Here is an 11836-nt window from a genome sequence, read left to right on the forward strand (position 1 = left end):
ATGAAAGAATCAGTATTTGAGACACGAAGTAACTTTTGGCAGACATTGAAAAAGGCACCAAATGGTCTCTGTCTTTGCTGTGATCAACTGTGAAATGAAAACCTACCACTTAAATCACTTCTACTGCAACCTAATTTGTTCTCCCTGAGCACAATACAGAATAAATCTCAGTGCCCTCTGGTCCATGGAATTTTTCTTAAAATAGAGCCAACAGTGTGAAGTTTCTGTGGTTGGAACATCTTCCCAATCTACAAGTATACTTGATATTTCACCTGTAGGTTGAAATTTAGTCTATCAGTGGATTTTCTGGTGTGCACAATGCCAACTGAAATTTGAGTGCTTGTTCTACCACTGATTAGCTGTGTGGCCTTGGTCATGTCATTTATTTTTCTTTTCCAGTCTTGATTTTCTTCATCTATAGCTTTTTAAAAATTAAATTGATTTCAACATTTCATTTCAGCTTTAAGTTTCTATGAGACTGATTAATTTTTCTTTATATAAAACTGTTAACAAGTAGTGTTCAGACATAGATTTAAATTGTTCTTCCCATCTCTCCAACTTTCAACAATCAACTATAATTTTGCAAAAGAGCTTAGCTACTGATCTGTAAGGTAGAGGCAGTCTTATATATTCAAAGGAATAGATATCTGCCTCTGTAGGGCATTATGTTCTTACTTTATACAAAGGCCCTCTACACAGAAGCAAAGCTTCCAATCACCTCATATGTGCATTTTTTTGTTTTATGATGATTTTGTCTTTATGAAACCTAATTCTGAGAGAGAGAGAGCTGGAAAGTATGTGATCACTTATTGAAAACAAACATTTTTAGTTTGGACTTGTGACCATGATAAAGGAGTATTCTTGGTTATTAATGTAAATATGGACTCTACAACAAAACAGTGGTCACAATTGAAGTGAAAATCTATTTTTTGAGAGGCGTTTTATGTTTATTAATTTTGTATAACCTATTCTATGTAGTACATGATATTCTCCAAATTTTAACAATAAGGACACAATGTCAGAGCATGAAAGCACATGACCCAAGTAGAGCTGTGATAGGAACCCATCACCCATAGTCTGTGTTCCCTCTAGTAAGACATGCAGTTGGAATTAGGATTCCTATTCTCATCTTCATAAATAGCACTTCTATTTCTCTGTTAATAATCAGTAACTTTTCTTCTTTTTTCTTGCAAGAATAGCTTTAGAATTAATATGTATAGAGTTTTGTTTCTTTCTTGTTAGCAAATAATGTGAAAAAAATATATTTTGACACAAGATGGTAGACATTGGAGTGGAGATGCCCAGCATGGTGCTGTAGCTCTCTTCCTCTGTCAGTCATTAGTAGCTTTTTATCCTTTTCTCCAGGTATTTATCACCAGGCCTTCACTTGTTTCTTTTTCTACAGCCTTACTTTCCTCAAAACTGACTCATTTCTTGCTAAAAACCCATGTGAGTGTGGGTTCTTGGGTTGTGAAAACAATATATTTCCCTAGTAGTTCTTTTATTTATATTTATCTTTTAATATTTTACAGACTGCATTTTGATTCATTCTACACAAATGGAGTACATCATTTCATTTCTATAGTTGTACACAATGTAGATTCACAACATTCGTGTAATCATAGATGCACATAGGGTAATGATGTCTCTCTCATTCCACCATTTTTCATATCCCCCTCCCTCTCATTTCCTTCTACATAATCTAAAGTTCCCCCATTCTTCTCTCACTCCCCCTCCACCCCTATTGTATATCATTCTCCACTTATCAGGGAAAACATTCGGCCTTTGGTTTTTTGGGATTGGCTTATTTCACTTAGCATAATATTCTCCAATTTCATCCATTTATTTACAAATGCCATAATATTATTCTTCTTTATGACTGAATAGTATTCCATTGTGCATATATATACCCGAGTTTCTTTATCCATTCATCTGTTGAAGGGCATCTAGGTTGGTTCCACAATCTAGCTATTGTGAACTGAGCTGCTATAAATATTGATGTGGCTGTGTTACTGTAGTATGCTGATTTTAAGTCCTTTGTGTATAAACCGAGGAGTGGGATAATTGGGTCAAAAGGTGGGTCAATTCCAAGTTGAATCCAAGGAGAATCTGAGGATTCTCCATATTGCTTTCCAGAGTGGCTGCACCAATTTGCAACTCCACCAGCAACGTAAAAGTGTGCCTTTTTCCCCACATCCACGCCAACATCTATTATTGTTTGTGTTCTTGATAATAGCCATTCTAATTGGAGTAAGATGAAACATTAGGGCTGTTTTAATTTGCATTTCTCTAATTACTAGAGATGTTGAACACTTTTTCATATATTTATTAATTGCCTGTGTGTCTTCTTCTGTAAAGTGTCTGTCCAGTTCCTTGGTCCATTTATTGATTGGGTACTTTATATTTTTGGTGTAAAGTTTTGTAAGTTCTTTATAAATTTCGGAGATAAGTGCTCTATCGGAAGTGAGTGTGGAAAAGATTTTCTCCCACTCTGTATGCTCTCTCTTCACATTCTTGGTTGTATCCTTTGATGAGAAAAAGCTTTTTAGTTTGAGTCCATCCCATTTATTGATTCTTGCTTTGATTTCTTGTTCTTTAGGAGTCTTGTTGAGGAAGTCTGATCCTAAGCCAATGAAAATTTATTTTTGAAGGTGAATATAGTCATTAGAATTAGGAGAGAGTTATGTCTGCCTCTAGATGAGGGAAATCTCTATAAACTATATTTACGATCAAGCAACACAGGAATTCAAACAATCTGGGGAAAAGAAAGTGAGGATATGTTGGTTGAACAAATATTCTTTAAGAAATACCTAAGATTTTTTTCTTTCTTTTTGGCACTGGGGACTGAATTCAGGAGTACTCTACCCCTGAGGTGCATCCCAAGACTTTTTTATTTCTTATTTTGAGACAGAGTCTCACTAAGTTGCTAAGGCTGATTTTAAACTTGCAATCCTCCTGCCTCAGCTTTCCAACTAGTTGGGATGACTGGCATGCACCATGTTTCTTCTTTAAACTTAGATTTATTTTTTTACAATTTATTAACACTACCTATACATATATGCATACACACATACATTACATCTGTTGGCCTCAGATCAACAAATAGATTTTAGTTGCAAGGGCAGTTGGGGCAGGAACTGGGATTGAACTCAAGGGTGTTTTACCACTAAGCTACATCCCCAACCCTTTTTTTAATTTTTATGCTATATTTTGAGATAGGGTCTTGCTAAATTGATGAGGTGGGTCTCAAACTTGCAATCCTCCTGCTTTGACCTCCTGATTTTCTGGGATTACAGGTATGTGCCACTACACCTGGCAAATAGCAAATAATTAGTTTTACTTAAATATTTGAGAAAATAGGATTCAATTGGCAGAAATTCACTTAATGTAGCCTTCATTAGCACAGTACCTCTTTTAGGTCCAAAGTGATGTTTATCTCAGAGTAAAGGGAAAGTTTCATGAGTTCATCTGCACTTTAGGAATATGTATTTCCTTTTGGGAGAAATTGTTGGTGTCTCCTGTGTCTCATTTCTTACTAGGATGCTATTTTTCCCAATAAAACATGTATTTAATATTTCCTTATACTTTTGTGTCCATGTTCCCTAAATGTTTGATGTCTTAGGTTCCCACACTAAGTAGGAACAAAACTTGATTTCAACTGACAGATACTGGCAGAAATTATTAATTCTTTATGAGAAGCCAAAGTTAGGCAAATATGCACCAACTGTTCTCTAGCTTTGGAAATAGAAAAACAGTCAAACAAATTAAAGAGTACACAGTGCTGTGGGGGCAACATAAACCCACTCGATGATCCAAAATGCAGTCTTTCTCATCCATCTTCATTTCCTGTTGGCTTCAGTGCCAGATGTTTTAGAATTTCAAGCATCTTGACATTCTTCAAATAGCTACATGAGTAACTAAGGCGTATGTTGGCAAGTATGCATGTGTGTGTGTGTGTTTGTCTGTATAAGTCTGTGTGACTGTTTTTCTTGGAGAGGTTCTTTTCTATCAATCCATATGTCCAAGTCTAAGAATATGGAATGTGGAAACAAAAGAATATGAAACCTGAAAGCAGTAAAAAGAGGTATTATTTGAAGTCAGACAAGGCTGAGTTCGCAGTTACACATCAATCTTCATCTGTGTGACCTTAATTAGATTACCAAATGTGGTGCATCCTTTTTCTAATCTATAGAAGGGGAATAATAATAGTCCTAATTCCGTAGGACTGAGAAGTAAAGTAATAAATCCCTGTAAAGCAATTACAGGAATGAAAAACCACATAGCACAGTGCTTTTAATAAGAAAACATTCAGTAAAAAGTACTTGTGATATGAAAACCCTTGAAGGTTTAGAAAGTTTTGGAAAGACTCAAATGGAGAAGAAAAATCAAATTATATTTTCCTTATATGTTTGATATGTACTGATATTTATATTATCAGCATATGTTAGGTAGAAAAGTCAATGTAGTATTTAAGAATGGAACCACCATTTGACCCAGCTATCCCACTCCTCAGTTTATACCTAAAGGACTTAAAATCAGCATACTAGGTTCTCTCTCCCTCTCCCAACATGGTGGCCTCAGTGAAAAAGAATAAGAAGGGGAAGACTTAACAGACTTTATGGCTGAGGATGGGGAGACTGGTGGAAGAAGCACCTATGTCCCCAAAACCAGTCAGCTGGGCTGATGAAACAGATAACCTGGAAGGAGATGTTTCAGCCACTTGGCATAGTAATGATAATGATGTGTACAGAGCACCTCCAGTTAACTGTTGCATCCTTCCCACTGCTCCACCAGCTGCTCAGGAACCCATTATTGACCTGAGCTGTCTTCCCAAATTGCCCCCTTACACTGCTATTATAGGGAACCTGCCCTATAATGGGACAGAATATCCCATTAAGGAATTCTTTAGAGGATTAAATATCAGTGTCATATGTTTACCATGGGAACCTAGCAATTCAGAGAGGTTGAAAGGTTTTGGCTGTGCTGAGTTTGAGGACCTGGATTCCCTGCTCAGTACTCTGAATCTCAATGAAGAGTCTCTAGGTAACAGGAGAATTTGAGTGGATGTTGCTGATCAAGCACAGGATAAAGATAGGGATGATCGTTTTTGGTCGGGATAGAAATAGGGATTCTGAAAAAATAGACACAGACTGCAGGACCTGTGTTGCCACAGACAGCTTTGACGACTATCCGCCTAGAAAAGGTTATAAAGATTGATAGGACAGATGGGACAATCAGTCATAGAGCTCCAAAGATGATTACTCTCGGGATGATTACAGGTGTGATAACAGAGGTCCCCCACAAACACCCAAACTGAATCTAAAAACTCAGAGTACTCCTAATGAAGATGATTCCTCTGTTGGCACCTCCTAGTTCAGTCAAACAGCTTCCATCTATGGAGGGGCAAAACCTGTTGACACAGCTGCTAGAGAAAGAAAAGTAGAAGAATGGTTACAGAAGGAGCAGGAGAAATTATAGCACCAGTTGGATGAACCAAAACTAGAGCAGCAGCCTAGGGAGAGACACTCAAGCTGGCAAAATAAAGAAACTCAGGAACCAAATGGTCTAGTACAGGAAGCGAGTCATCACAGACTAGAACCTCAGCCACATCTGGCAGAAATGCACGAAGGAGAGAGAGTAAGCAATCTCTAGAAAATGAAACACTGATAAAGGAGGAAGACTGTCACTCTCCAACTTCTAAGCCTCCCAAACCTGATCAGCTTCTAAATGTAATGCCAGCCCCTCCACCAAGGGAGAATGCATGGGTGAAGTTCTAATCATCCTGCTCCATCTCAGAGCTCAGACACAGAGCAGCAATCCCCCACAAATGGTGGGGGGAAAGTAGCTCCAGTTCAGCCATCTGAGGAAGGACTGGCAAGGAAAATAGAAGAAAATAAAATAGATGCCATGAATGTCCCCAAAGGCCAAACTAAGAACTCCAGTCATGGTCCAGGAGATGGAAGGAACAAAGATCACTGGAAGGAGTCAGATAGGAAAGAGGGCAAAAAAGATCAAGACTCCAGATCTGCACCTGAGCCAAATCCAGCCTCCAAGTTCAGTTCTGCAAGCAAGTATGCTGTGCTCACTCTGTATGGTGAAGATGAAAATGAGGGAGAATACTACACTGAGTAGACCTCTGCGTCCTGTGCTTTCTCCTAGTCTCTCCACCCTGGGACATTTAAGAGCATATCAAACCTGTATCCAGACAAGACAAATAAAATTCACCATCTCCTGGAAACCTTTCTTAACTTTTTTTTTTACACATTTAAAATCCTTGCTTTACCATTTGGTAATTTGGACCAGTTAACTAATACCTCTGAACTCTCAGATTTTTACATAAAACTATATTGATTCCAGTGATTAAAATTATTCCTACCCCACTGTATTCTGATTACTAAATGAGGACAACATTCATATAGGGCATTTCAAGCAGTTTTATCACATCAACATACAGAATGGAAGAAAATATTTGTCAATGATTTATCCTATACAAGTTAATATCCAGAATATATAAGGAACTAAAAATCCAAACCACAGTAAGAACAAGTAATCCAATTTTTAAAATGGGCAAGTGATCTGAGTAGACACATCTCAAAATAAGGAATTCGAATGACTCGCAAATATATGAAAAATGCTCAATATCATTAGCCTTCAGTAAAATGCAAATCGAAACTACAATGAGGTATTATCTAATCAAGATGAGAACAGCTATTATCACAAAAACAAAAACTAACAAATGCTGTCAAGGATATTTAAAAAAATGAACTCTTGTTTACTGTTGGTAAGAATGTAAATTAGTATGGCCTTTATGGAGAACAATATGGAGATTTTTCAAAAAAACCAAAAATAGAACTACTATATGATCCAGTTATCTCATTCCTAAGCATACATCCAAAGGATGAAATCAGCATACTACAGAGTTTCCTCTATACCTATGTTTACTGCAACACTCTTTCCAATATCTAAGATAGAGTATAATTCTAGGTACTCATCAAAAGAGGAATAGAAAAAGAAAATGCAATGTATATGCACTATGGAATACTATTCTGCCATAAAAAAGAATGAAATCCTGTGATTCATAGCAGAATGGATGCAATAGGACAACAATATGTTAATGAAATAAGCCAGAAACATAAAGACAAAGTGATGTGCAGATTCAATGCAATCCATATGTTACTATTGAACGATGGAAATATAGATAATGTGACTGATGGAATTGAATATTTTTTATTTAGCATAAATTTAAATATCTGCATGTGACTGGTGGTGACCATAATGGATAGAACATGTCTATAGCTGAGCAGCAACAGCTTTTCCTTTAGGCTAGATCACTTTCCCTGTTATATGTCAAGAAAATGCTCCTAAAAAAGGAATACATCTTTTCCTGATACATTTTATGGAGATGAAAATCCCAAATGCTACCTATGAGATACCATAATATCTTTAATAAAATGTATTTCTTTCCCACAATAGTTCATCTATCCACATGCCAATGATCCTAAGTTTAAGTTTCATGATAAGTGTGATTTTGGTTTGTGTGTAAATACAAGGCTTAGATGATGCATGCTCTGCCTTTTCTTTTAATTACTCTTTTTTTATGATCTAGACTCTATCTGACCTAGCTCATATAACTGTTGTGAGCAATTACAGAACTGGATTAGAATAATTATAAATAAAATATTTTGAAAAAATAAGCAAGGATTATTCACATTTAATAGATGGAGAAACAAAACCCAGAAAACCAATTGATAGAACACACAGATCTATAAATGGTAGAGACTGGATGAGAACACAGGTATCCTAAATTCTTCACCAAAGGATTTATAACTAATAATTACACATTTTGCATTAGAGTGACCCTGTATATCTCATGTACTTTTTCCATCAGGGCCAAGGTGAAGTTCAATATTACAAGTTATTACTAATATAACACAGTTCAAGTGAACATTGTAATTTTCAACCACTGATTTGGACACTACAGAATCATAGTTTGAATGTACAGTTTCTTTGCCTCCTAACATAAGTTGTTCTAATGTCACCTTTAAATGATTTCCATAGACAATTTTCTGGTGATATTTTATGTCATTTGTCATTGTATAGATAGAAACTTGTGTTGTCTGATCACTTCCCAAAATTTTAAATTTGCTAAAAAAGTCACCCTGAATATTTCAGATCCCATATCCCATTGGTAAAGTTGTTGACAAATGTTTTTGTTTTTTTTTCATACTAGGGATTGAACCCAGGGGTGTTTAACCACTGAACTATATCCCCAGCTCTTTTTCACATTTTATTTAGAGACAGAGTCTCACTAAGTTCCTTAGGGTGTTGTGAAGTTGTGGAGGCTGGCTTTGAAGTTGTGATCGTCTTACCCCAGTCTCCTGAGTGTCTGGGATTACAGGTATGTGCCACTGTGCACAGTACAAAGTTCTTAAAGAGATGCTTTTTCAAGATTTTTTTCTTGCTCAGATATAATACCAGCCAAATGAATGCACATTTATATATTAACCAATACAAAGGTACACCTTAGAATGAATACATTATGCACACCTGGAATTGGAGTCAGTCAGTTTCCGTACCACCCCCAGACCACAATAATTTTTTTAAAAAAATCAAGTTGAAACTTTTCAAAGATCTCAGATGCAGCTCTTATGCATCCTCCTTAGTCCATAAAGTTGGTTAAGTTGTCTGGAAAAACAAACAATTCTAACCCATATGGAAAATTTTAGGGAGACTTTAGTGGATATTGATTCATCTCATAGTGCTTTGTTATAGTATAAAATCAAGGACTAATGAATGTCTTTAAAGGATTGTTGACCTCTCTTTTTAGTTATCACCATTGTTGAAACATTAGAACCAGATAATCTTATAGCGTTATTGGGGGAAGTGTCCCAAAAGTAAAGTAAGTCTTCAAATATTCCCCTTTTCCAATGGATTCAAATTATCTTCACTAGAATGAAGTTTTGTACTTTTGAACACACTTCAAATTGTCACATACCAAAACCCTAGATGTTCAGGGTTTTCAAGTTCTTATTCAATTGGCTATCTGTTTCATCATCCAGGCATGAAAGTTTTTGCAATAACTATTAAAAGGTAGTCCCATTGACATCTACATCAGAATCACCCAATAGAAGTAATTCATAGGAGAGTTTCAAGATGGCGGCCTAGAGGGCGGTTGCATTTCACGTTGCTCCAGGACACAGAATTCAAAAGAGGAGATAGTGAGAGACTTGGGACCAACTCAAAGCCGCGGGGTGATTCTCTCCTGTTGGGAAGGCGGCCCGGATGGGGCGGTAGCCCCGGAACGCAGGGAATTTCTGAAGTGGAGTTGCTCCGTGAGACGCCCCTCCCCCCCGCTGGAGCGGTGGACACGGACAACTGGGATCATTGTAGAGGAGGCGGCTCAGCACAGCGCTTGGACTCGGAGCAATCACTGGGGCTCCGGGTGGCTGCCTGAGGAGGAGCTGCGTGGTGAGCTGTTTAGACCCAGAACGACCGCTTCTGAACATCGGGGTGTTGCCCGGAGGAAGAGGAGAAGCGCGGCGGGTCGCTTGGTCTAGGAGTGACTGCATCAGAGCCACAGGAGGTTGCCAGAGGAGGAGCTGCATCGCGAGCTGTTTGGACTCAGAACAACTGCTTTTGAACACCGGGGGGTTGCCCGGAGGAAGAGGAGAAGAGCGGCGGGTCACTTGGTCTAGGAGTGACTGCATCAGAGCCACAGGCGGTTGCCAGAGGAGGAGGTGAGTGGTGAGTTGATTGCACTCAAAGCGACCGCTCCTGAACACCGGTGGCCTGCCTGGAGGAGGAGCGTGGTGGGTCAATTGGTCTCGGAGCCTCCGCCCCTGAACACCCGGGGGGCTACCCCGAGGGGGAGGAGGAGGAACAGGGAGAGTCACTTGGGCTTGGAGTGACTGCCTAGGGCTACGGGAGATTGGCGGGAGGAGGAGACGCGAAGTGAGTTGCTTGGACTCCTAGTGACTGCGTCGGAAACCGGGCCGCTGTCCGGAGGAGGAGGTGTGTGGCGGGTCTCTGGGTATCGGAGCTATTGTACAGGGCTCCAGGTGGTGACTCAGAGGAAGGGCTGCATAGCCAGGCAATTAGGTGCAGAGCAGGGTCCCAGGAGCTAGGTGGCTTCTTGCTGGAAGAGTCACACAGAGACACGCCTAGGGGCGGAGCGAAGTTACCAGGACTGCGGGCAGAGTCTCTGGGAGAGGCAGCCTAAGGAGACTCGCCTGCGGAGGGTGAGGCTCCCAGGCCCAGGACATAGGTCCGGGCCCCTGGGAACATTGCAGAGGAAGACAGCCCAGCCCAGGCGGTAGTTGTAGATTGAGGGGAACCTCTAGGAGGGAAACTGACCAGCGAGACGTTCCCACTGAGTGAATCTTCCCTACCGGGAGAGGTTTTCCCACAGGGATGGTTAAACCAGAGACACAGGCACAAATAGGCCTTGCCTCAGCCCGCAGCCTAGTTCCCCATTGGATGACCATTGGTCAACAACTGGACACACCTCTGACCACTAGCAGGGAATATACGCCACCTGAGGGTCACCACCCTAGAGAGGCAGCTTCTTCGTGGAGCTCCGCATTATCAACTTCCTCCAAGACTTCAGGCTACTGAAGGATAAGAGGGGATATACTAGCAATCTTCAGGGACATTATAAGTCGATAGAGGAAATCTGCAATATCTTAATGACCCACTGATTCCTGAAAAATATGAGAAAACAAGGGAAGAAAATGCCCCAAACAAATCTAGATGTTACATCAATAAAATCCAACGACAGCATGGCAGAAGAAATGACAGAAAGGGAGTTCAGATTGTACATAATTAAAATGATTAGGGAAGCAAACGATGAGATGAAAGAGCAAATGCAGGCATTGAATGATGAGATGAAAGAGCAGAGGCAGTCATTGAATGATCGCACCAATCGACAGTTAACAGAGCAAATTCAGGAAGCAAAAGATCATTTCAATAAAGAGTTAGAGATATTTAAAAAAAAACAAACAGAAATCATTGAAATGAAGGAAACAATAAACCAAATTAAGAACTCCATAGAAAGCATAACCAATAGGATAGAACACCTGGAAGACAGAACTTCAGATATTGAAGACAAAATATTTAACCTCGAAAAAAAAGTTGAACAAACAGAGAAGATGGTAAGAAATCATGAACAGAATCTGCAAGAACTATGGGATATCATGAAAAGGCCAAATTTGAGAATTATTGGGATTGAGGAAGGCTTAGAGAAACAAACCAAAGGAATGAACAATCTATTCAATGAAATAATATCAGAAAATTTCCCAAATCTGAAGAATGAAATGGAAAATCAAGTACAAGAGGCTTATAGGTCTCCGAATACACAAAATTACAACAGACCCACACCAAGGCACATTATAATGAAAATACCTAACATATAAAATAAAGACAAAATTTTAAAGGCTGTGAGAGAAAAGAACCAAATTACATTCAGGGGGAAACGAATACAGATATCAGCAGATTTTTCAATCCAGACCCTAAAAGCTAGAAGGGCCTGGAACAACATTTTTCAAGCTCAGAAAGAAAATGGATGCCAACCAAGAATCTTATACCCAGCAAAGCTTACCTTCAAATTTGACGATGAAATAAAATCTTTCCATGATAAACAAAAGCTAAAAGAATTTACAAAAAGAAAGCCAGCATTACAGAACATTCTCGGCAAAATATTTCATGAGGAAGAAATAAAAAACAAAGAAGCAAATCAGCAAAGGGAGGAATTATCCTAAAGGAACTGTCAAATAAAGGAGGAACCAAGATGTGTCAAAAAAGAAATAAATAAATAAATAAAATTTTAAATATGAACCAA

The 11836-nt window shown here is 38.8% G+C and overlaps 1 pseudogene; it reads left to right on the top strand.

Moving 5' to 3' along the window:
• The first annotated feature begins 4568 nt into the window (after nt 1-4568).
• LOC124971347 (eukaryotic translation initiation factor 4B-like) lies at nt 4569-6132 on the top strand (annotated as a pseudogene).
• Nucleotides 6133-11836: the final 5704 nt, after the last annotated feature.

Source organism: Sciurus carolinensis, chromosome X (assembly GCF_902686445.1).
Source record: "Sciurus carolinensis chromosome X, mSciCar1.2, whole genome shotgun sequence".
In the NCBI taxonomy this organism is placed as follows: Eukaryota; Metazoa; Chordata; class Mammalia; order Rodentia; family Sciuridae; genus Sciurus; species Sciurus carolinensis.